This window comes from Triticum aestivum, chromosome 2D, assembly GCF_018294505.1.
Source record: "Triticum aestivum cultivar Chinese Spring chromosome 2D, IWGSC CS RefSeq v2.1, whole genome shotgun sequence".
Classification (NCBI taxonomy): domain Eukaryota; kingdom Viridiplantae; phylum Streptophyta; class Magnoliopsida; order Poales; family Poaceae; genus Triticum; species Triticum aestivum.
The window spans coordinates 432,899,123-432,926,459 of NC_057799.1; the positions used below are offsets into that span (position 1 = coordinate 432,899,123).

Consider the following 27,337-nt stretch of genomic DNA (forward strand, 5'->3'; position numbering starts at 1 on the left):
GATCGAATTTCCATAAAGGGAAGCTTCAGCTTTGGCAGGGGAGAATCCGGCGAACAAGCATTACCTGGATCACGTCGACGAGCTTGATGTTTTTATCCACCATACTCTGAATGCGCGTCTGCAGCGCTATCAGCTCGTCTGACGCAGACCAGTTGGGGCCCTTCTCTGTCCAGGAGGTGAGCTGCATTGGGGCTCCGGCCTTGAATTCGAGAGCCGCCGCACAAGTGGCGTCGCGTGGCTCTGTGATGTAGAACCACTGCTTTTGCCACTCCTTGACAGTCTCCACAAAAGTGCCTGTGGGCCAAGTGACGTTGGGCATCTTGCTCACCATGACGCCTCTGCACTCCGCGTGCTGACCATCCACCACCTTCGGCTTCACGTTGAAGATCTTAAGCCATAGGCCGAAGTGGAGCTGGATGCGGAGGAAGGCCTCGCACACGACAATGAATGCCGAGATGTTGAGGAAGGAGTTCGGGGATAGATCATGGAAATCTAGCCCGTAATAGTACATTAGTCCGCGGACGAAAGGGTGAAGTGGAAACCCCAGTCCGCGGACGAAGTGAGTGAGGAAAACTACCCTCTCAGTAGGCTTCGGGGTCACTACTAGGAAAATGCTTATACATAAAAGTTTACCATTAGCATTTGTTTGTGTCCCCACGCTACTGGTAATTACCAGTAGCGCTGGGTACAAAGCGCGCTTCTGGTATGGCTTAGCAGCAGCGTTGGTTTCTTTTGGGCATGCTACTGGTAAATGTGCCACGCCACACTAGCAGATCAAAAAATATTAATATCGCTGGTTGTAAATCCCGTGCTACTACTAAGTGAATAGCTATAGCGCAGTCGATACACCCACGCTACTGCTTAGCGTGTCCACTGCCTCCACATGCCAAGCGACCAGATAAAAAAACTCTCTCACACAAATCTCACCCCGGCCGTACCCCTGGCTCTCGGTCGAACTCCTCTCCCCCACGATCTCGTCGCCGCTGCTACCACCCATGCCGGCCGGTTCCGGCGATCTCCGGCCGCACGCAACATGCCCCCAAGCTCCGCCCCGCCCTCCCCTCCGTCCAGATCCATGCCTCAAGGTCAACACCCTTGCTCGCGGCTAGGGATTCGGGCGCCCCCGTGTTCTTGCCGCCGAGTGCCCAGGTCGGCCCGCTGGCCAACGAGCAGCACCCCGCACCTGCACGTGCCCAGGCCGACGAGCAGTACGGGGATTGGCCGCGGACGGAGACGAGTGCAGGCGCGGCAGCAGGAGAATCTGTGGCGGCAACGGATCTGGTGACCGCCGGGCCGGCTCGTCGTTCGTGGCCGGCCGGTGTCGCAGTGAGGCGCTGCCGTCCGTGGATTCCGGTGGCTGGCTGACGGCCAATTGCTCTTGGACGCCGCTGCAGCTGCTCGTTTCTGAATTTTCAGTAATGCGGCTAGGTATGCCAAGTGCGTTTTCTGAATTTTCGTAAGTGCAACAGCCAAGTTCAGTTTTAGTTAAGTGTAGTACTAGTGTAGGCTTTGGGATATCAGTTATAGTTCAGTGTAGTACTAGTGTATGACAAACGAATTAGATGTTAGCAGATAGATGCACAATTAGTTCAGTAATGTCAAGTTCAGTTTTCGTTCATTGTAGTGCTGCTCAAGTTGAGTTTGGTTCAAGTATAAAATTTTCTATTCATGCCTATGTTGCAGCAGTCCGCGCGATTGTGATTCTCGTGTCGCTGATAGCTTGGAGCAGTCGGTTCCGGTCCGTCTACTACTCGTGACTGGGAAGGAAGCATCATGTCGCTGATAGTTCAGGTATAAAACTTGTATCTTCTCATATAGCATTATTTCTAACGGCAAGTGTATTTTGGTCTACAATATATCAATCCACAGAAAGGATGTTATGCGATTCAGCTTCCCAGTAAGGCCTTACTGCAAAAAAAATACCAACTACAATGCTGCAGTCCTATAGTTTTATCCATCAAAAACTTTGTTTCTATGGTTACTATTTTTATTATTTCAACGACTGGTAGTGAAGTTAAGGCGAGCATTGGAACATTTTGATAGCTTAGTCTTTTTGGATGGTCCTCTATCTGTATAGCATTACAAGCAACAGCCACTTAGCCATGAGAGTCTTTCTAGATGGTACTCTATCTACATACTCTTACAAGAAACAACCAACGAGTTATGGTATATATTTCCATTCTCAAAATAACTATCTTTGATGCTGCTGAATATTTAGCTTTCAAAATGATTTTACTGAATATGTAAGATCCTATGCCTATAATTTTACCTTTTCACTCTTAATTTTTGCAACAGTATGATACTCTATGTAGTTCCTCAAGATATTGTTCTTTATTAGGAGGAATCAAGGATTAAATTTACTGGAATAGTCTATTTTACACACACGCACACACATTATTACTTAATACATCCATGTGAGATAAAAAAACGTACTAATATTTATATTTTTGATATAATATAAGTGCACCTGCTCATACTTTTCAATAAAATCAGTACATTGCTTTGAAAAAAGAAACTCCTCATTTCCTTCCAATTTAAGACCGCACTGGAGAATATACATAACACATCTATTTGATTGGTGTTACAAATTTGCAAGTGCAGCAGCTTAACTGTCACTAATATATGAAATGTTGCTCTAAGTCTCTTATGTCACATGAATGAATGTTATTACAAAATTTCCTTATAATTATAGTAATAAATGGGAAGTTGTCATGTCGACTATAATGACCAGTGATATTTATAATGACCAAGTGCTGTTACTGCTGCTGATTACTAGTAATACAACTATAATACATCTGCAACCAAGAGTTGAGTTGAAATGACCTGACAATAAAGGGTACAATGTTGGTAATAATCTGCTATTGCTGATGCCTTCTTGCTTGCTTGCTTGCGAATGACCTGGGAATTACTCCTACTTGGTGCATAAACTTTGCTTGTTGCAATTTGCCTCAAAAGCTTGGATTCAGAATCTATAATAAGATTTGGTCATGCCTAGCATTGTATCCTTCTTAAGTTGGGTTTTCCCCAATTTCTAGGATTGGTCTGTTAGGTACTGTTTATAATTCATATATACTATGCTGCTGCTATATGCTTTTGTTTATGCTATTGTTACTTAGTGCTCTATAGGTTACTGTTATACTGCACTAATGCTCCAGGTTCTTTTGAGTTCCTAGTAGTGGTCTTGGTTCATTGTTTAATTCCAGGATTTGTGAGTTCCTAGTAGGGAACACATGGACATGAAGCTACGACGGCGACGAAGACGATATCGACATGGGGCTGCGGCGACGATGATGGCGACGACATCGACATCGACATCGACACAGGCTACGGCGGCGACGAAGACGACGACATCGTCATCGCGCTGTGGCGGCGGCGACGATGACGACATCAACACCATCAACACGGCCTTGTGGAGGCGCCGACGCCGACGACATCAACACGGCCTTGTGGAGGCGCCGACGTCGACGACATAGACGCGTGGCATATATTGTGTGCGTGTGCGTGTGTTAATTATCTACATCAGATATGTATGATTGATGATTGACTGTATGCATAACATGTATGTATTGTGAAATGCATGCCTAAACTGAAATAGATAGACTTTTATTTTTTTAAATCCTATTTTGTTACTAGTAGCGTGGGTGTATCATAGAAGCGCTATTGCTATTCCTTTACTAGTAGCGTGGGTGTGGAATACTAGTAGCGTGGGGCACTAGTGCTACTGGTATGTCTGTTTAGCAGTAGCGTGGGGTAAAAACACACGCTACTGCTAAAAAATATCTGTAGTGACATACACTACAAAAAAATACACTTTCGTGATGATACGTGTTTGTCACAGTAGGTCATGTTTTCTGTCATGCATGTACATCCATGACGATTTTATGACAGAATCAAGATAGTCATACCTGTGCTGTCGTAGAAGTGTTCCATGACATTACCAAAATTATCATCACGGAAGTGTCCACTTTCATGACGATAAATCGTGTGTCACAGAAGTGCTTTCGTTAAGGGTGACCGACACGTGGCATCCACCGTAACGGAACGCCGTTAAGCTATCGGGTCCGGTTTTGGATCCGATAACCCGTTAACAGCCCCGACCAATGGGGATTTTCCATGTGTAAAATCATCATTGGCTGGAGGAAACACGTGTCGGCTCACTGTTGGGACAGATGTCATCCACTCATTGGACCGATGGCGCCTATGATACGGCGACACGTGGCACGACCCAACAGAGGCCCATTCTTGTGAAAAGGCCGGCCCGTTTGACTTGGTCAAAAGGTGGCGGCCCGGCCCACGGAAAGCCTGTTAACGGCCTGTTCGCATATAACCCATTTACAGCCCGCTAACCCAGGGCCCATTACGACCTCTTCGAATTAGGCCCAGTAGCGTCATCTGGGCCGTCCAATATGATTCCAGCCCGTATTAACTTCCGGCCCATGTGTGGCCCATGACTTGTTTCGGCCCATATGAGGCCCTTTGTAACTCTTGGCCCATTAATGGCCCATGGTGAAACTGGCCCGTAATGAACAATGTATCACTTTATATCCATTAACGACCCGTTATTCCATTGGGCCATTTCCAGCCCAAGTTATCTTTCGGCCTTCTCAGGGCCCATTTATTCTTGGGCTCATTTGCAGCACTCGGTTACATACGGCCCGTTACTATCATTTTCTGCTTGTGGGCCAAATTCAGCCCATCGTTACAGTCGGTCTGTTTGTGGACCGTTAATACGTGGGGCCGTTTTCATGTAAAAAAACCCGTTGGGATGTTTTGATAGAGTTATCGAATATGACCTATTAACGACCCGTTATGGTCCACGAATAGTACGGCGCATGATTGGCGAAATGATGATACGCCCCGTAGAAGGCCCATGGATCCTACGGCCCGTATGAGGCCCATGGATCGTATGGCCAGTAGAAGGCCCATGGATCGTACGGCCCGTAGAAGGCCCATGGATCCTAAGGCCCGTATAGAAGGCCAATGGATCCTACGGCCCGTAGAAGGCCCATGGATCATACGGCCTGCAGGAGGCCCATGGTTATAACAGTCCGTGTGTTGCCATGATTATTTTGTCCTAGTTACCAAAAATAGGCTATTGTGGCCACTAGAAAAACACAGAAAAAGAACTGCAGTGACTACAAGCAAACAACTAAACAAAACAATAAGGAAATAAATAAGCAAGCAATTAACGCTAGCCTATTACCGCTATTACACATATTACATCCACTGGGCATCAAAGTTCGCCACCAGTGCAAATATAGGGAACAAAGCAGCATATTACATACATTGGCCGTCAAAATTGGCCACCAGTGCAAATAAACGCGGCAGCAAAACAAGAGCATAACTGAAACAACTTCAGAAGAGCTCAAGAAACGTTATCCTGGGTATCCACCATGCTGGCAATAAGCTTAGCAAGCTTATTAGCTTTGTCCTGTTTGGCGCCAAAATCCTCCAATGCTTGTTGTTGCACCAGAAAGCATGCATCTGAATGCTCCAGGGACTTCCGCAGTCCTTCCACTTCTTGTCGCAGCACAGCTGATCGATGTCTTTCAGCTTGTAGTTGAGACTCAAGAAACCGAACTGATTCAGACAGTGAGTTTGAATAGCTTGTGCAAGCAGTAGTGGCCAGTAACTCGAACACTAAACCAAGACATGACTTTGGGGTTGTCTCACTGTCCTCAAGATAGTCTTCCTTAGCTGTTTTATCAGCTTTGTTGGAGACCAACAAGGATGTGTCACTATCTTGAACCTTATCTGCATTACTTTCTTTACCATTGCTTAATAAGGCACTCTTCCCCAATATTCTGTCAGCATTCTAAAAGAAGAAACAAACAGACACATGACAGGTTTAGCATGTACTAGTATATGAAACTCATTTCGGTGAACCAGTTCATTAGTAAGGTGGACATGATTAAACTACCAAGTATTCTATTGCCAAGTACTAGTACATAATAAAAGCATCAAACAAACATATATCTATGTCCTATGGTCACTGCATTGTATTGCCAAATCAAAATAGAGACACACTTCAAATCATATCAGTTCAAGACAAAGCAGCAGTGAAAGAATACAAAGCGTGGGAAACTACACGGCACAACAAGATTTCAGATGGGTACCACGGGTCTACATGTACAACAACACTATTGGCTCTGTTGTGATGCTAGTAATGTGCATGATATGAGAAGTCAACTGTGTACACAATTGAAATTGAAATCAACAGAGCTATTGATAAGAGCAAACCTGTTAAAGAAACATGCGTGAACATACCTGCTGTGCCATTGGAGTTTCGATTGGATCCTTCAATTTAAAAATAAGTTTGTATGAGTAAATACAGTGATACAAGAGCAAAGCAATCATAGTTAAAAAAGGCGCGCCTAAGCGAGCACTTAAGCATGCCTAGGCTCTAGGCGTTGGCAGAACGCATTGCGCATAACTACGCTTAATCTGTGCATAACTGCGCATAAGCATGCGCTTTGGTCAGTAAAGCCCAAGGCGGTGGCAAAACGCACAATTAACGCCTAGCGCTTTTTGAACTATGATAGCAATGGAATCTTAAATTAGAACAATTGTTCTTCAGGTTTAGGCACTTGTTCTACATGAACAGAGTACAGTAAGATGCAAGAATATAGTACTTAAAAATAGAAAATGAGCTCATAGACCTTACCACATTCTTGGTTCGGGACCAGTACAGGACAAGGCGTTCCCAGTCATCGTCCAATAAATGTGTCTCAGGAGAACGTAAGGGAATTTGATGAGTTTCTTTGACGGTGAAGTACGTTTTCTTCAGGTAATTCCGATACTGCCACCAAGCATTCTTGAAGATAGCAGAGGTATTAGCATAGGTTACGTCATCCAGAGTTTCCAAATCGGTCCTTCTCTATAGAGAAAAATGGGAAAATTTGCTGTATTATAACCATCATGGAGGTAGGATGTATGGGACAAAGCAAAGTAACTGCCATGAATAACATTACTTACACATAACTCCTGGACAAACACCTGCAACTGGCATTTTCCTTCATCTTCAGTATAATATTTCCAAGATGGGAAGATACACACATACGATTTAACAACACCAAATGCGATAGATGCTAAACTACGACTAGCTGGTTGTGCTTCCTCCATAGGAATAGACGTACTAACTGGTGGAGTTGGGGTTCACCGTGGTAGTACTGGCCCTTTGGGCACTGGAGCTGCCTTACTAACTTCTCTGGTTTGGGAGCTCTGTGGTGGAGATGGTGCTGTGTCAACAGGAACTAGGTTACTATCTGCTGGGGTTGGGGTTAGATTGGGTGAAGCTGGTTCTCTGTCCATCGCAGTAGGGGCACAATCTGCGAGAGTTTGGGTTATGTGTGGTAGGGCTGGTTCTTGTGCATGTACAATCGGGGTGCTATCTCCACCAAGAGGTAGGACTGTTTTATTTGAAGACCGTGTTTTTAGTCTGCTAGATACTGGCATCCCTCGCTCCAATTCAAATGGCTGATAAACAGGAAACATAGTTGAATGTACACACATTGTATGAGGGACAGATGCAATAGATAGTGTGGAAAAAAGACGGCATGAAATAGTTGACATGTATATTGTTTAACTAAAACGGATAGCATGAAATAATTTCACATATATGATGTCTATCTAAACTGGATAGCATAGCATAACATAATTCAAAGATATGATGAATAACTAAACATGATCGCATGACATAATTCACCTACATGTTATCTAAGTAATCAGGATCGCATCATTTAATTCACATATGTGATTTATATGCTAAACAGAGGCATTTGATATGATGTCTGAACTAAGAACATGGTGTTGAATATTGTGTATATGATGTCTAAACTATGCAATGCAAGACACCATATGCATGATATGAGCAGTATAACCGTGCCAAGTTAGAGCATACACCTCGGTGGGGGAATAGGACTGGCCATCTGTCTCTGAATCCATCTCTGAGGAGCTGTCTGGACCCAAGAAGAGATCTGCTTCGACAGGTAGCACTATCTGCTCTGAAGGCCTTGTTTTCACTCCAGATTTTTCCATCTCCCACCCAAATGGCTGATTCACAGGAAGAGTAGTTTAATGTACAAACATTGTCGACAAATGGAAATGTACATGATTCAAATATATGATGCCTGGTTAAACAGGATGGCATTGCACATTTCACATATATTATGGCTGGCTAAAAGACATGAGACAACATAATTCCCATATATGACATAGAAACTAAATAGGTGGCATTACAGAACATGTCTAAACTAAGCAGATGCCATATATGATGTCGAAAGTAGGCACTGCAAGGCAACATATGCATGATATGACTAACATCATCATGGCAAGGTAGAGCAAACACCTTGGGGGGTAAATAGGAGTGGTCAGCAACGTCTGAATCCGCCTCAGAACAGATATCTTCCTCTGGATTACAATCTGGAGAGGGGTGGGGAGGGTTTGCCATTGAACCCACCATGGAGCGATGTCTGCATGACATTGTATTACCGCGCAAAACTCTTCTCTTTTTCTCTACATGTTCAGCATGACTGTGTACAATATCCGGCATGAATACGAAAAAAATATGGTGAGATTGTGTAAGGAGAGCATGCAGAAATTTAGAGTGATGCTAACAACCAGTGGATGGATCCAAAAAAATGATAGCAGGCTGATGATTGCTTTAATTTAATAAAAAGACAGATGATGATTGCTTTACTATTTGTTTCCCACCCAAGATGAATAACATAGGCATACCCTAGGTGAACCAGATATTAGACAGAGATACTATTCATTGCTTCCTCGATATGTGCCACACAGCTAATTTAGAACTCAAGTTTGAACATTAATTTGGACCTGACTTGGAGTCCAATAGATGATGTAAAATAGATGTAAAATTTACATCACCAAAAACCACCTGACTACAATAGATGAGGTAAAAACTGTTGACTCTGAACTTAACTGTCAAAACTGAAATTTATTGTGGAATCTGAATGTTACTGCTGAAACTGAGCGCAATGGTAGCAGAGAGGCACTTGACATGTAGTTTAGGGAGGGCCTGCAGTTCATCTTCAACCTGCATCCCCCTGAGCCGCTAGCCACCACCGGCCGAACCACCGGCCCCAGCGCCGCCTCGCCGCCCGGAAACAACTCCCCACCGCCGGTCCGCCGCCGCCCCGCCACCCCGGCCAGCCCTCTAGCCCCCCGCCCCACCCTGAACCCTAATATAGATAGTGAGGTACCTCTCCGGCGAGCCCCCGTCCCCACTGCGGGTGGTTCTTCCTTAACTCTGGCGAGCCACCCCCAACCCCCTCAAAATCGACTGACCCAAAAGTCGATTCAGTCGACTGAAGTGTAGCTAAATCGGAGCAGAGCAGTTGCACGAGCGATGGGGAGAGCAGCAGCAGCAGCGCGAGCGAGCGAGCGAGAGCCGGAGCAGCAACAGCTGGGCGAGCGAGCAATCGAGCGCGAGCCAGAGCAGCAGCAGATCCGGCTGGTATGGACGCCGCTGCCGAAGGGGCCTCGCATTGGGGAGAGCCGCCATGGAGATGTCGCCCGCGGCGCCGGCTTCAAGGTAGCCGCTACATGGGGGTGCGAGATGGAGCACCGTCGATGCCGGGAGGTCGAGTTAAGGAGAAGTGTACAACCTCTTTGGTGGCGCCGAGTAGGCTTCGGCTTTGTCCGAGGATTCGGTGAGGATGCTGCGGTTCCGGTGGAGCAGGTTAAGGCGGCGCTGTGGGGATGGAGCAGCCGTGATAGATGAGACGATCGTTGGAGCAGATCCTTGGAGGTGGAGGACGGGGCGCTGAACCGGCGGGACGACAAGATGGACGACGGATCCTCATCCCGGGAGGTGGACGAGGGACGTCGAGCTGTTGCGGTGGATGACGTTGTCGGGGAAGAAGCTCCGGCTAGGCAGCGGTGAGGTGGCGGACGGAAGAGGGTGGGGTTTCGCGGCTGGAGCGGAGAGGTTATGGCGGCCTGGGATTTCGAATGGCGAAAAGGGGGTGATGGGAGGGGGTGAACCATGACTTTGGGACGCGCTTGTCCAAAATGTAGGGTGTGTTACAAAAGTACCCCCACCGATTTGAACTAGCGGCCCTTTTGGCTCAGGGTTAGAAGGGGGATTTCGCGTGTGGGGATTTGTCAGCTGGAGGGAGTTTTCGCGCGCGTTGTAGTTTCGGGATAGCAAGGCGCGGGTTGTGAAGGCGCCAGTTTTGGGAGCACGATATCTGAATTTTTGGGATATAACAAGGCGCGGGTTGAATTTTAGGGACAAGCCTAACGTGTAGTAATATTGTACTTGTACGTACCAAATCAATTCGCACTTCCCTCAACCAAAAAGAAAACGAAAAAAATAAAACTATTCACACCACACAAAGAGAGAGTCTTGCCCCGTTTTACTATACAAATGCTATTCAAAGCTACTCCCTCCTTCCATCTATATAGGGCCTAATGCGTTTTTCGATGCTAACTCTGACCAAATATTAGAGCAATAATATATGACATGCAACTTACACAAAGCACACCGTTAAATTCGTCTGTGAAAGGTTCTTTCAATGATATAATTTTCACATTGTGCATGTCATGTACTATTAATCTTGTCAATAGTCAAAGGCGGTCTTTAAAAACTCATTACGCCCTATATAGATGGAAGGAGGGAGTATGAATCCATGTTATGTCCAATTAAATTTTTTCGCTTGCTGTATAATGCATGTAACCTACTCATACCAACATTTTAGTGCATTCCAAATGTCTATACTACCGCTGCAATTCGAACTAAATTTGAATTCGTTTCTCTATTTCAATAAGAATCTACAATCATGATTGTTGCCAACTTCAACCATCATTCGTGTATTACCTTAATAACACACCACATGATTACTATAGAGATAGATATGAACTATGTGTACTACATGAACTCGAATTCTATTTTTTGAATACACTTGATGTTGATTCCAAATAATAGTACATTTGATGTACTAACTATATATTCATAATCTAAACCATGTTCCATACGTACACCGTGTTTATCACACAAAGTATAGTGCCCCGCCCCCTACATTATGACAAGTATTTAGACCTGAGCTGCAAAAGCCACACATTAGCCCAAATTATAATCAATGTTCTATGTATTATACGTAGTACTAGCAAGATGCCCATGCGTTCCACAGAACATCAACATGATCAAGGGGCCTAATTTGCAAATATGGAGAGGGGTGTGGGTATCTTTTTTCAAAATTGCCATAGTTTCCTTCCTATCCGCCAGATATAAATCGGACGGCCTATATTGCAGGATGGCAGGCACACCATCATCAACAACTCCGTTTTTTATAAGAGTAGAGATAAAATATATTATATGTAGTATAACATGTTCATAACCACACCATGTGTATCACCGTTATATATATTCACACATGCGTCGGTTTAAAACACTATGATAAATTCTGCAAATATCCGAATTCGCTTTTTATAGTGAAGTATGATCTCTATTCGTCTTTTACACCCACACAATCCTCTTATCTTTGTAGCTAGCGCTAACTTTCTCTCGTGCATGCACACGCCCGCATCCCTCTCACCCTCCCTCAGCATTCTCTAGCTCCATCGCACAAATTCGTCTTTTGACTTTAGGTCGTTCACCCACGGTGTGTGTAGGCCCCCCAGCTCCTTCTTTACGGCACACATCGATCGATATGCCTCTCTAGCCAGGTGTGCCTAGCACAAACACAAGCTTCCCCTCTTCTCTTATCATCGTCCATGCCTCACTCCCACCACTCTTTTCATCGATCTCGTACTCGCACACTCCTTCCCCCTCGATATAGTATGCCTCTCGTACCACCTCCTAGATGCATCCCTCTCTCTCTATCCTTCTCTCCGTGCCTCATTTGCTTCTAACACACACATGCATGTATACCGATCGATCTCCCAACATATACCTAGATCGACTTTAACTATTCCCCCCATCGATCGACGTACCTCACAAGTTATGTCCCTCCTTTCTCTAACAAAGGGCGATTGATCTTCCTATGTAGTTACGTCTGCTTACCACAGCCATGTCGTCCTCCCTCATCATTCGTGCATGCCTCCTGACCCGTCTCTCACACGCACGTGCACAGACAAGCAGCCATCTCCTCTCTAATTGATATTGCGGGCGTGCCCTCCGTTTGTCTAGCAAGCCTATCCCACCATTTGTTAGAAGCAACTCCACTACCACCCCCTCCAACACTCTAGCTCAGTCTCTCTCCCAACCTTATTCCTCTCCTACACATATGCATGGATGCTGATCGATCTCCCTTAATACATGAGGTAGATCGATCTCCTTAATACATGAGGTAGGCCTCTCTCCTCCTCCACACATATACCAGCCATTGTACCTCTATAGTTAATTAGGCCTCCCTCTCCCACCATCACACACCGATAGTCGAGCGCTGTAGGTAGGTATCCATGCCACAGAGACAAACTGCACATGTCCCCTCTCACCTTCCAGTAGGTCAGCCACTCTATATCTTTAACGTGGGCACACACAAATTCAATGGCACTCTTTATCGATCGCGCGCGCGCACACACACACACACATCATCCCTCTCTTCGATTCTATGGACACCTCAAGCCGATGATACCTCCACTCTCTTCTCGTGGATCGCCCCCTCTATATATATCATATATCCAGGACTCTATTTCGCACACATTGCATATGTTACATTTTTTGATTGACCCCCCCCCCAAAAAACTCTCACGAACCCACACACTATATCTCTCTAGGTTTGTATCTCTCTCACACAACCCCACGTAGGTGGTGTACGTATACAAGAAGAGAATAGGTGCACCGTGCACGTACTCACGCTTCGTGCCCACCCGCGCGGGTACACGGTGGAGCTCATTTCTTTACGAAATGGCAGCCCACGTGCTAATTTGAACGCGTGTAGTGGTTGTTAACCTAGGGAGGTCGTGGTACCACGCGTGTACGAAACAAAGTTCGACTTGACGCGTTGGCGCGATATTTTTAAATAAAGTTATAGCGCTCAATGGCACGTACACAGAATATAAAACGATCTTTATGGAGAAAACGGTAGTCCGCTCCACTATATACAATGGAGCCTGCCTGCCTGGTTTGTCCCTCTTCAGAGTATCTCACACAAGGCTGCGGTGGCCTCTCTCTCTCTCTCTCACTGTTGGTCAGTGATCCGGCCGCATCCCGTCCGCCGGGGGAAAGGGAGGAAGTGCATCGTTTCTTCGTTCGACGACGCCGAGGCAGCACGTCCCGATCTGCGGTACACGCCGTTCTCTCTGACCAAGCTCCGGCGCGGTAGGGCCTACGCCACCTGCTCGCTGCCGAAGTATGGGCAGATTCCGCCCGCCGCCGCTCACCTAGTTACATCCCGACGACCTCTAGGTATCCCCTCCGGCCTTGCTCCACTGCCCGTCTTCCCACGTCGCTGCATGTGGATCTTCCATAGTTCTTTGCCCAAAACGTAGCTCGTCCGGCGTACTTTCCATATTGCAATCTCGTCCTCACACCGTTTTAGACAAACACAACCGTGTTGTTATCTTCCCTTAGGACAAGGAATATGCTTCTTTTTTGTCGTCGCATGTGTCATCAACTGTTATTGGCCAGTAATTGTTTCCTTTCTACCTCTTTTTTGCAAACAGGGCTATCCATTTCACCTCGTTGCTATTGCGACCTTTTGGTGAACTGCACAAATCACTTTTTTCTTAAGAGTGTTTTGTGCAGTTGTACTAAAATGTCACACGGGCAACGTCTCTACATTTCAGTGCGACTGCACAAAGGGAGATTTGTTTTGCTCTATCCTCCTCATCCAACTCCGAGCCTAATCTTCTCCAACTAGTTAGTCTTAAGAGAGACTGCAAAGGTGACCGGCTTCTATTTGTGTGTTTATTGTTTCATCAGCAGTCCTCTATTATCGTAATCACACTTAATATCTTTGGAACAGGGACGCTCAGCTCTATTTTAGTGGAACTGCACAAAATGATCGGAATGTTGCATGCTCCAGACAGCTACTTTTTTCCCAACATGCCTTGTTGATTTAGACAGAGCTGGGTGGACGTTGCTGCCAATGAAAGCATGGATCAATTTTAATTTAACACCTTCTCACAACTTTGTCTTCAGTTGTGATGTAAATATTAGCTCTGATCTGCTAATAATTGAGATGCATTAGCAAGGAAGTTAGTTTTTTATTGTTTCGAAAGAGCATCGATGGCAAGACACACGAAACAAAAGCTGAAAGCTCACACCATTGTACAATTTCATGTCGCTGGAAAATTATTTGTATAGTACGTCAATTATGTAAACAAATGCTGGAAGCTTGATAGCATTGCCAGAAGCCTCTTCAGCATCCGGGTCCATGTGCCATGCACAAAATTATACTCCTTCGTTCCTAAATATTTGTCTTTTTACAAATTTCAAATGGGCATATTTTAGAGTGTAGATTCACTCATTTTGCTTCGTATGTGTACTCCCTCCGTTCCTAAATACTCTATTTGTGTTTCTAGAGATTTCAACAAGTGACTACATACGGAGCAAAATGAGTGAATCTACACTCTAAAATATGTCTATATACATCCGTATGTAGTAGTCCATTTGAATCTCTAAAAAGACAAATATTTGAGTAGTCACTCGTTGAAATCTCTAGAAAGACAAATACTCCGGAGTGTATTTAAGAACCAAGGGGGTAGTGCACAACCGCATGGGAGACTCAGCCCGGTCGTTGCGCCGCGTTAATGGTGAGTAATGAGCATTCAAATCATAAGCCCCACCTTTCCCACTGTAAGTTCCTTGGAAGAAGCAACCATCAATACGCTCTTCTTTGAATCCGCTCATACTACTCCATCCGTCATTGTTTATAGAGCGCGCTTCAGAAAAAAGAAAAAAAATCTGTGGGACCAAGGCGACTAGCGATCGGCCTGAAAAATAGCATTGGTAGTTATAGCACGGCGTCTATTACTAGAGGAAATAATGAGTACACACATGCATGCAGTGCTTCCACCCCGGGTACACACATGCATGCACTTACTCCACTCCGTAGTAATACATCGAGAGAAAATTGTGGACTTGATTGCGGTTACCACACCCTAATTAATTGAGCATTAAACCAAACGCGTCTAAAGTCTCTCTGGTGGTGGAAATGCATTGAGAGAAATGCATCATAATGAAGCGCGCCCTGTAAACTATGACGGAGGGAGGAGTAGTATATGAAGGTGCAAAACCAAGTACGCGTATGGCCAGTCGGTCAACGCACCTCGTCTTGGCATATCACTGACATGTGGGACAGGAGTGTGAGCAAACCGATCTCAATTGACGGCAAAATGGCCAACCCGCCGTTCCTTGAGAGAGACGAGGAGCGAGAACACACAGACGGGCTCGCACGGAGGCCAAGATATATTCGAGCATGGTTGGTTGATCGATATCATCATTACATGTTGGGCTGCCGTTTTCCGCCCTTCTCCGAATAAACGTGTACTTTATCAGAGATTAAAAAAATATGAGTACAGACGCTCCACCATGCGGTTCTAGTAGTAGTACTACTCGTACTACTAAACCTTGCGCTTGGCTCTTCGCCTCTTCGTGAAGTCGAACAATGATGGTACTCCGCATGTTGGGTACTACAGTGTATGCCTCTGACAATCTGACACCGAATGGACTGATGCATGTCCACCGAGGGTAGGTTGCATTAGTCAAAAGGCGTAAGCGAGCTTCACCTTGTCCTGCAAGCTTCTCCTCGTTCTACGAGTTGACGGGACACACCGAAAAGTAGTGCTAGTCCATACTCCCTCCTTTCCGGTTAATATGGCTTAATCTTTTTTGCGGGTAAATGAGAGATCTTTATTCATATATAAGCATTCTTAGGACGATCAGCCAAGACACTGGTCACTAGGAAGCGAGGTACCCCGCAAAAAAAGAAGTAGGAAGCGAGGTGTTTAATATGGCTTAATTTCAAACGAGATAAATACACTGTCTGTCACTGTATATTTGTAAAAATACAGTCAGTGGACTTCATAATACGCTCATTGCGCTCAATATATACATTTTCCGGTGTTTATACGGTCACTAGCTCACCCTGGTTAAGTATGTGTGTGCATGCACGTGTAGGTTGAGCACTTGAGCGTGATCGTGTGTGTTTTGTTGTGTGCTCGGACATGAATGCATTAGGGCGTCAAGCGCGGTTTTGCGTCCATGTGTATGTGTGACTTTTGCATACACGTAGGGGGAGTACGTGTAGGGGCCACTAAGGAGCAGTCAAATCACACAGTAAGTTAGTCGGAAGAAGCAACCATCATTTCACTCTTCAATGACACGTACGCAATATAAAATGGTTGATATGGAGAGAAAAAGAAAACCACTATATATACACTAGCAGGAGCCTAAGCTACAAGCCTGCTTGCTTGGGTTGCTCTCTTCACAAGCATAGAACAACGGTGGCCACACCGCTGGTCACATATCCGGCCTGATCCCGCAGCTGGGGGAAGGGAACAATGTTTTGCGTAGACGCGGTCCACATCGGCGTGGGAGAAAACCCACAGTCGGTGCGTCCCAATCGGGGGTCACCGCGGTATGGGCCGATGCCGCGTTCCAACCGCCCTTCTAGCTACAGCCTAACGTCCCAGGTAGTCCATCTTCCTTTTGGAGCCGGCTTGCTCCACTACCGCAGCTCCCCACGTAGCTTCTACTTGTGATGAGTTTATGTCTCATGAACTAGTGCCAGTACTATTATTCTAATCACACTTCTTCAATATCTTTGCCATCAGGGATGCTCAGCTCGATTTTAGTGGAACTGCACAAAAGCATCGTATGATCCGAGGGTGCCAGCCGTCTTTCCTTTGACAGGTTCTACCTGGCTAGGAAATTAATTCATGTTTAGGGTTTAAGTCGTAGTGACCCCATCAGTAGTTGTTTTTCATACACGCTCTCACAACTTTTGTCTTCAGTTGTGAAGTAAATATTGGCTATGATCTGTGAGTCATTGAGATGCATCAGCATGCGTGTTAGTTTCCTTTGTATTTGATGGAATGTTGTAACGGGGCAACCTTGGAATAGGAATGAAAATGGAGTGGAAAGTTTCCGTTTTTCCGGAGAAAAAATGGAAACGGAGAGAAACCAACGTTTCGTTTCCTTGGATCGCGCCATCGAGCAAAACCAACGTTTAGATCACGTCTATCGCGTTCGTGTCTCACCCTCCTCCACGGCTCGACCCCACACGGTCGCTCGGCATGCCACTCACCGCAAACCGAGTATACGATAACTTTCCCGCCTGCTTGTCGGTGGATCACGCCATGGAGTACTAGCACTACTGGAAGAGATTGACGAGTTGGGGGAGGACAGCTAGCTGTAGCATGGACTCCCAAGAACTTTTTACATGCATGTTGTGGCCGGCTATTGCGACCTTTGAATGTGGAGCAGTCGCGTGCACCAGGAAGCGGCACGGGCGACGCTCTCTCGGCTGGCGCGCCGCTTCAATGCCGGCGCCAGTGAGAGGTCGCGTCCGCTCTAGCCGGGCATGAATGCGGCACTGACCATTTTGGGCGAGAAGCACGCGCGGGTGATGAAGAGGGTTTGGGTTGCTCAGGAGCGGCTGTGGCAGCGGTGCGGTCCGGACGCCCGCAAACAAGAGATGATGTACGTTAATATTGCTGCGTATATAATTAACAACGTAAATAATGTGCCAGTTGGACAAATATGATTGGAGATGGAGATGGAAATGGAATTTTACGCAAACACGGATATGCATGTCTATGTCTACGTGTGTGTGCGCGATGACTCTCGCGACCTGGAAGCGGGGGCGTGTTTTTGATCGAGTTTTCTTTCTTGGTACGTTAAAAAATTGTGCGCCGGTTTTCGTTTCTTTTTTCCGGGAACGCGCGTGTTCTATTTAAAACCACTGCTATGGAGAGATTTTTTTTACTCCATTATAGCCTCTTGTTTGATAGAGTTTCTCGCGTCTTGCTCTCTCACCCTCTCCATATCAAAACAAGATGACAGTGTCCACTATCTCTCTCCTCACCGGTGGTCATAGATCCGGCCGAATCCTGTCCACTGTGGGAGGTGCAGCGTTGACGTTGTCGCCGTCGGCGATGGAGGAAGCAGATGCACACCGTCCTCTCAGAGTCGCCGCTGGCGCGGACGAAGGTCCTCCGCGCCCTTGTTCGCTGCTGTCGTGTGGGCAGATCCCGCCCGCCCGCCTAAGCGACATCTCGCCCACCTGAGGTATAACTTCTTGTACTGGTCCAGCTCCCCAGGTCTCTGCATGCGGGTTTTCTTCTATGCGACTACTCCCCAGCTCCCAATGTATAGTTGCTAGGGTTCGTCGGCTGGTCCAACATCACCTACTATTATAGAGGAAATGCCACTCGAAAATTTGTCCTGATTTATGCCTCGGTGGAGGTATACATGTTGTTTCGACAAAAAGTACATGGTGGTTGTGCGGTCATTGTCCATATGCTCCTATTGCTGCTGCTAATCTAATACTATCACTGGTTAAATGAAGAAATGCTTTTTTTCTCGGATATCCTAGTTTAGTTCCCATCAAGATAATCATCCTGCTTCTGTTTGTTGGTGTACTTTTCATTAATTCTTATTAACAATTGAGATGTCATTGTTAATCTTGTAAAACAAAGTAACAACACTATATCCCTTTTTTACATTTTTGGAAACAGCGATGCGTATCCCCATACCCGGGCGTGTATTCCTCAATTTTAGTGGAACTGCACAAAATTGGATGGCCATTGTTGTTCCGCCTCACTGTCCTCTGCCACGTGGTTCTTCCTTCCTTGAGCTTGATTACTGAGAAGAAACAGACCACAGTGAGGATTTGTCGAACTTCATAGGTGCCTCACCCAAACTTGATGCCAAATCGATGATGCATCACCACGATGACCTATCGATGCTCATGGTTGCGCCTCATGGTTGCGTCGGCTAGTGAAGCTGATCGATTTTCAATGAAAAACAAGCTGTCTTCCATCAGTGCTCTTTGCTTGTAACCCACAAAGATGATATCCTTCGTCAGTTAACCTTGGTTGCATTGGAGATGCAGTCGTCTTTCACATTGGTGCAATTTTATCACACAATTGGCTATGAATCAAATATTTCCTCGAAGAAGGATCGACGTTGGCATTAAGAGCATAAGTTTTGTATTGATTTCTAAGCCTTCTAACAACTTTGTCTCTAGCTCCCCTGTAATTTTATTTTTCCACCTATTAACTTTGATTAAAAAATGGTGTGGACTAAAAACCAGGATGGACGTAGTAGCCCTCCATTTTTATTTACTCCGCATATTAGATTTGACTGAAGTCTAACTTTGTAAAGTTTGACCAAGTTTAGGCCAAACACAACAAACCATAATTATTAGAGAGGGCAAACTGTACATACTCTCAAACCTTTCCGATAATTGAAATTAAAATTCTTTATTTGTACACACTTTCACACGTTTCTGATAATTTGGCGCATGTGTGGTTGTTCACTTAAGGGAGGGTAGTGTACTGCACGTGAAGGACCGGAAGTGCGACCAGGGCGCGTGGATCGTTAGTTCATCGGAAGTACTCCCTCAGTTCCTAAATATTTGTCTTTCAAGTGGTTTGAAATGGACTACCACATACGGATGTATATAGACATATTTTACAGTGTAGATTCACTCATTTTGCTCCGTATGTAGTCATTTGTTGAAATCTCTAGAAAGACAAATATTTAGGAACAGAGGGAGTAGTAGTTTTCTTCACTGGTACGTTAAATAAAGAGTTTCGTTTCGTACTTACACAATTTAAAACAATTGTTATGGAGAGAATAAGAAAACCACTCCACTATATATTAGTCGTATATACACGAGTACTATATGGACGTAGCTTCATTGACTTTAGTGCACCTGCCTTTGGGTTTATGACAGGTGGGCCCAAAATGTGGCTGGCCCACCTGTCATACAGCCAAAAGCAGGTGCAGTTAAGGCACCGGAGCTCAGTCCGTACTACAGTATATATATAAGCTGGAGCCTCAGCGCTTGTTCGCTAGGGTTTGCACTCTCCACACTCTCGCCGCACTAATATATATATACACGCTGGAGGCTCAGCGTTCCTTTGCTAGGGTTTGCTATATTCACAGTCTCTCACCCTCTCTTCACCAGATCTAAACAAGACTGCGTTGGCCTCTTGTCTCTCTCTCCCCCCTCACAGCTGGTGAAGGAGGCGTCCGGATCCCGTCGCACCGGGAAGGGGAGGAGGTGCAGCGTTCACTCTATCGCCTTCGGCGAGGGATGCAATCCACTGCCGGCTGCGCTGTTCTCTTTCATCCAGCGCCTGTGCGGGAGGGCCACCGACCCCTTCTTCCTCACTGCCGTATGTAGTGTGGGCAGATCCGGCCTCCCACCGCACGCCTTGCCACATCCCAACGACCCTAAGGTATAAGTTCCTTTGAAACCGTCATTGCTCTAGCTGCATGTGTTTCTTTTTCGATCTGTAGTTGAATCTAGGTCTTGGTTCAAAGAGGAAAGAAGGGTGCGGTGGGGTGGTGCATGAATCTAGGACATGGTTCAATGAGGAAAGGAGGGACGGAAAGTAGTATAGACTGGCTATCCAGCCGCTTTGTTGGTCGAAAAGGGAAAAAGGGGGTAACCCAGTACACACATCTGTAAGGAACCGATCTCTTTGTTGAAAAGGGAAAGAAACTGGGGGGTCGGGTAGTTTGTGCAGGACTAGATTTGCTGCCCTCACATAGGAAAAAGGTTCAAAGAGAACAAATATGGGACCAACACAGATATGCTGCTTGGCTACATACTCTGCATCACCCATTTATACGTGTGGACGCACATGGTGCTGGCATGTCCCATACAACTATTTTGCTAGTTGTTAATCTAAGAATGCCGCCGGAAAATTGAAGCAATGCCACTGTTAAAAGTAAATTACATTTTTAACGAATGTTGTTTTAAGAGAATGTCTCTGTTAATATGAATCAATGCAACCGTTTTAGAAATGCTACTATCCTACTTTGTTTTCCATCAAGATAAGTTAGATGCTTCTTTCTGTCACCGTTTGTTTCATCCTCCTTTATCGGCAAGTAATTGTTTCCTTTTTGCCTCTGTTAAAACAGGGGTATCTATTGCGACATTTTGCTTCGCTAGGCGAAACACTTTGCTTGATTTCAGTGCAACTGCACAAAACGAGATTGGATTTCCTATTCATGTTGGTAGATTCGTATTTTATGTTGGTCTTCTCATGAAAGGTCAGCACAGGCCTTCATCCACATGATTGTGCAGTGTGCTTTGAGATGTTGTGCTACTTGTATTGGTACTGTTTTAAATAAATGTTGAATTGAAGCTATTGTATTGCTGTCTTTTCCCATTAAGTAGTGACCAAAAATGGGACCAACCCAGACATGATGCTTGTTGCTTTGTTATAACAAACTCTACATCACCCCCTTTATAAGTAGATGGAAGCACATATTGTTGTTGCGCCCACTCTCCCCTGGAACTGTTTATGCTTTTCGTTAATCTAATGCCGCTGGTAAAATTAAGCAATGCAACTCTCAGAATTAACTACTGAATCTTATTTCAAAACTGCAACACTTGTTAGGGATTGGCGGGATTACCATTTTTGTGGCCGCATGTTTCATCCTCCTTTATTAGCCAGTAATTGATTCCTTTTTTGCCTCTGTTTAAACAGGGATATCTATTCAACTTGTTGCTATTGCGACATTTTGCTTCGCTACGCGAAACACTTTTGTTTTAAGAGTGTTTTGTGCAGTTCAACTTGAATGTCACACCGGCGACTTTGCTTAATTTTGGTGGAACTGCACAAAAGGAGATCGAGATTTCATATATGTGTTGGGATATGTTTCCAGTCTTCCTCGCGAGCTGTTTCAAAACTTGGTCAAGAAAGGTCAGTACCGACTTTCATCCACAGGATGCTGTAGTGTGCTTTGAGATGTTGTGCTACTTGTATTGGTACTGTTTTGGATAACTGTTGAATTGAAGCTATTGAACTGTTGTCTTTTACCATTAAGTGAGCAAAAATTGTTCCAACCCAGACATGATGCTTGTTTCTTTGTTACAACAAAACTCTGCATCACCCCCTTTATAAGTAGATGGAAGCACATGCTGTTGTTGCGCCCACTCTCCCCTGGAACTGTTTATGCTTTTTGTTAATCTAATGCCGCTGGTAAAATTAAGCAATGCCACTCTCAAAATTAATTAACTACTGAATCTTAGTCCAAAACTGCAACACTTGTTAGGGATTGGCGGGATTACCATTTTTGTGGCCGCATGTTTCATCCTCCTTTATTGGCCAGTAATTGATTCCTTTTTTGCCTCTGTTAAAACGAATCAGTCACATTGTTTTAGGAATGGTACTATCCTGCTTTGTAGTTCTTTCTACATGTTTAACCAAGGTATTGTTAAGATAATGTCTCTGTTAAAATGAATCAGTCGCATTGTTTTAGGAATGGTACTTTTCTGCTTTGTCGTTCTTTATACATGTTGAAACAAGGCATTCTTAAGATAATGTCTCAGTCAATATGAATGAATTACACTGATGGAGAATTGCTACTCTCCTGCTTTGTTTCCCATTAAGATAAGGTAGATCAGTAGATGCTTTTCTTCTGTGAGTACAAGTCATCAACCGTTATTTCTGAGTAATTGTTTCCCTTATACCTATTGTTGCTTACAGGGATATCAAAATTAAAGCTCGGTTTTATTCCGACTTTGATTTTAGTTGAACTGCACAAAAGGAGCCAATGTGTCCAAGGCAAACTGCTGCATTACTGGGTCCAGTTGGTCGTTCCACTTTGCAGAAAGAAGCAGTCACTGTTTGCGCTACATTACAGAAGGAATGACCGAGAAGCTTTACAGAGTATTAGTAGACGCTGGTGACATGACTAGTCTGCAGAGAGCATCGGCAATTCTACAACACATGGAGTGCACTGGGCAAAAAGTGCCCAAACAAGTACAAGAAGCCACGACAGGACTCCACGATCATAGGCATTACATATTTTGAATGGGAAAAGCTTGTCAAAGTTTAATCATTGATGTTAGCAAGAAGACGTTAGTTTAATATATTGGAATTGGAAAACCTTGTCAAAATTTGCTCATTGATGTTAGCCAGAAGACATGCATTTGATATTTTTGAGTGGGACGCCCTTTGCTGTGAGCAGCGTCGATCGTTTTTTCCTATTCCTGTGTTCAGTTTAGAAGTAAATAGTTACTCAAAATCAAAAAAGAAGTAAATAGTTACTCTGCTGAGATATTCCTGTGTTAAGAGTTTGTTCTGAATATTGTCTATGTAATGCCAGGCCTTGTGTTTGATTGCAAAGTTGAGCTTGGAATGTTGTGGCATGCGGCATCACGAGCTGTTCACCGTGCCTCCTGAGAATAATGCTTCGTATTGTTTTGCATGTCGATCTAATGCCAGTGATTTGCTTGTTAAGAAGATCATCCTCTTCTGTTGTTTCCGTGCTTAAGAAGTTCATCGTCTTATGTTTCATTCATAGCCTATACGACAAGTCGGGTAGGTTAGACGTGAAACCATATGATCTTCCGACCAACTCATGATATTAGGCCGTGATTGGATCGTCGTTTTCCAACCAAAACCGCTTGTATAACTGACGCTTGTAAATAAAAGCAGATGGTCTCGGGCAAAGCTCTTGGTTGGTCGATTTCGACTAGTAAAATATACACTGGTCTCTCAAATTACACGCGTAACCCGCCGGTTTTACTTACAGACCTCGGGCCCTCGGTTTCATTACGCCATTTTTTTTATTTTTTTGCGGGTCATTACGCCTGTATTTTACGCGTTGTTTCCGATGATGAGTAAATTACACTTGTATGTTAATACAGGTGTGAAATAAACCAGAGCTCCCAAGCGCGGCCTTACCGTTTCATGCCGTCTCAGTCTCTCGAAGGTGCTCATAGGTGTCCGATGATCCTGGCTTCCTCAATGAGCAGCGGGCGCTGTATCAGACTATCCGTAGGGCCCGCGAGGCCCTCTCCGTCGTCCTTCGAGTTGTTGCACTCGCCGTGGTGCCGAGCATTGTTAATATGGTCAACGAACATGAGGATTCAGGAGATGACTTTATTTTGACTTGATGACAGTAGGGACCCACTAGGGCCATAGCCGTACGTACGCAAGTGCCTCCTTATTATGTACAACTATATTTTTTTTGCTTCCTCCTGGTTTCCTGACATCACGGTCCCACACCATTGTCAACCTATGTAGTCAATATAAACGAGAGAATTGCACAAGGTGTGGCCGACAGCTGGGACCAAGCAGCTCGAGCAGTATTTGTGTTTTTGAGGCGTGAGCACTGCAGAGCTTTTCTTGGCGATGTTTTCGTTGTTATTCAGAGGAGAGCAGGGTATTAACTGGGCGGGCTGTGGCCCGTCTAGCCCAGGCCAGATATCCAGCCCAGATATTAATTTTTTTCAAGATGAAAATGGCTAGCCCAGCTATACTTTTTTTGAGGAATACCCACGCAAGGCCAACTTGTTATTTTCCGCCCTGCTGGGCTGCAAATCTTTCCTAGGAGGGATGCATTACGCTTAACAGGAAAATGTGCTTTAAAAAATAATAAATGGGATGTAATTATAAAAATGGGGCAGTAAATAAAAAAATGCACGAAACACGAAATTAGTTTCTAAAATATTATTTATGGATTTTGAAAATCTTAATTTTTAATTGTTGCGCGCGGAATGTTTCGTTGGATTTTTACGTAATACAAATTTATATTTAATCTGACTAGAAATTTCGGGATAAAAATATTTTGGATCCCATCAAAATGTGGGAGATTTTATTGAATTCTGTCTTGAACGGTTGGTTGAAATTATTAATCGTTGTCCTAGCTAGAAAATGGGCTGTACTTTTAACAAACTGTAAATGGGCTGTAGTAAATTCTATTAGAATTCAAAAATGGGCTGTACATTCTTACAAATCAGAAATAGGCTATAAGTTCTCTGCCACACACTTGTGGGCCTACTAAGTTGACGCGTCCCCTAAAAAAAGAAGTTGACGCGTATTCCTCTCCGCGTGGGCATCCACTGCCGCGTCTTCCCCGGCTCCGCGTCGTCCCCTTCCTAGGCCTCGCCGTCGTCCACCGCCGTGGTGCTCTCGGCGCGGCGTGGTCAATGTGGTCAACGACCGACTTCCATCGGAAGAGTACTGTACGTGGAGAGGCTGACAGCTGGGTCCACGGCAGCCGCAAGGAAGTGCCTCCTTATTACGCGCAAAATAATTATTCCTCCACCTGACAGCAGGGACCCACCGGACGGGCCACCGTATTTCGCGAAAAAAATGTTTCCCCCCTGACTGCTGGGACCCACCGGACGGGCCACCGTATTTCGCGAAAAAACGTTCCCCCTCTGTCAGCTCGGACCCACCGGAAGTGCCTCCTTATTACGCACAAAAAAATGAATACTCCCCTGCTAGCTGGGACCCTCCTTGGTGGGAGGCTGACTTGTGGGCCTACTAAGTTGACGAGGACGGAGGGCTTTGTCAACTTAGTCAATATGAACGATTCTAGCTCCAGTGACCGTACGATGTCCATCCAACGGCCGTAGTGCTTCTTCAACCTCTGGTCTTCTTGCTCCAGCCGCCCAAAGCAGCGCCGGTCGTGCCGCATGCTCCTGCCTCCCGTGGCCGGCTGTGCTGCCGCGGAGGCCTCACCGCCCCTACTATTCCCACCGCTGGCCAGGCCCTGCGGCGACGGCAGCCTCACACCGCAGCCGAACCAGTGAACCCTCGTACTCCTCTCTGCGCGGGCTTCCACTGCCGCGTCTTCCCTGGCTCCGCGTCGTCCCCTTCCTAGGCCTCGCCGTCGTCCACCGCCCTGGTGCTCTCGGCGCGGCATGGTCAACGTGGTCAAGGAACGACTTCCATCGGAAGAGTACTGTACGTGGAGAGGCTGACAGCTGGGTCCACGGCCGCAGCAAGGAAGTGCCTCCTTATTACGTGGAAAATAATTATTCCTCCACCTGACAGCTGGGACCCACCGGACGGGCCACTGTATTTCGCGAAAAAAACATTTCCCCCTGACTGCTGGGACCCACCAGCTACATCTTCGCACACAAGGAAGTGCGTCCGAAAAAAAACGATTCACCCCCCTGACTGCTTGGACCCACCAACTACATCTTCGCATGCAAGGAAGTGCGTCCGGGCAAAAAAACAATTCGCCCCCCTGACTGCTGGGACCCACCATCTACATCTTCGCAAGCAAGGAAGTGCCTGACAGTCGGGACCCACCTGGTCGAAGCGTATGTAGCGTTGTCATTCTGGTCACGAACGTGTACGTACATACTGGTGGATGTAGAGGCGCGCACGTGTCGTAGTAGAGGTGCGCACGTAGCATGTACACGTACGTACAGCGGCCAGTGTGCAAGAAAGAAAATACGGCCACGTACATACATACGGGCGGGGTCTCGAACGCCTACTCGCGCATACGTACGGCCAGGGCTCGTGTACATGGCTGGGTCAGAACGGAGAAATAGCGTCATCGTCGTGTTCATGGGGAGCCAACCGGCAGGGTCGGAACGGAATGCGTCGTCGTGTTCATCGGGAGGGCTTGGACGGAACCAGCGATGGAAACGAGGCCTGGTGTACCGCAAAATGGAGGAAACGGCCTTGTGTTCGACCGGCCATGTTCGAAACGGGATCCTGCTCATCGGGAGGGGTCTGGCGTACCGCAAAACGAAGGAAAACAGACTTGTGTTGGACCTCCTACGGTCGAAACGGGGTCCTGTTGATCGGGAGAGGTGTGGCATACTGCCAAACGGAACGAAACGGACTTGTGTTGGAGCGCTACGGTCGAAACGGGGTCCTGTTGATCGGGAGAGGTGTGGCATACCGCAAAACGGACGAAACAGACTTGTGTTGGAGCGCTACGGTCGAACGGGGGTCCTGTTCATCGGGAGGGGTGTGGCGTATCGCAAAACGGGACTCCACAGGATACTGTTGATCTCCACCGTCGACCTCCTCCAGCCTCCACGGGCTAGTGTTCATCCACCGTCGACCTCCCTCCAGCCTCCACCTGCGACTGTTCATCCACGGGCTCCTGTTCATCCAGCCTCCACCGCGCGCTACTCCACCGGCTACTGTTCAACCACCCCTCTCCACGGGCTCCTATTCAACCACCCCACCACGGGCTACTATTCATCCACCCCTCCACCGTCTACTGTTCATCCAGCCCTCCACAGGGTCGTCCTGTTCATCCAGCCCTCCACGGGGTCCTGTTCATCCAGCCCCAACCGGCTCGGTCGATCGGGGTCATGTTCATCTAGAGGCAACGCCACGGGGTCCTGTTCATCCACCCCCACCTCTCACTGTTCATTCCAAACCCCCCCGCAACACTCACTGTTCATCCAAACCCCCCTGCAAC

The 27,337-nt window shown here is 46.1% G+C and overlaps 1 long non-coding RNA gene across 2 annotated transcripts; it reads left to right on the forward strand.

The window, feature by feature from the left end:
- Positions 1-879: 879 nt before the first annotated feature.
- Positions 880-3,616, forward strand: LOC123053651 (uncharacterized). 2 transcript variants are annotated; one of them, XR_006425737.1, is made up of 3 exons: positions 880-1,428; positions 1,684-1,791; positions 3,221-3,616. It is a non-coding gene; the product is annotated as an uncharacterized lncRNA (long non-coding RNA). The 2 variants fall into 2 exon arrangements; XR_006425736.1 differs by having other exon boundaries at positions 1,684-3,616.
- Positions 3,617-27,337: the final 23,721 nt, after the last annotated feature.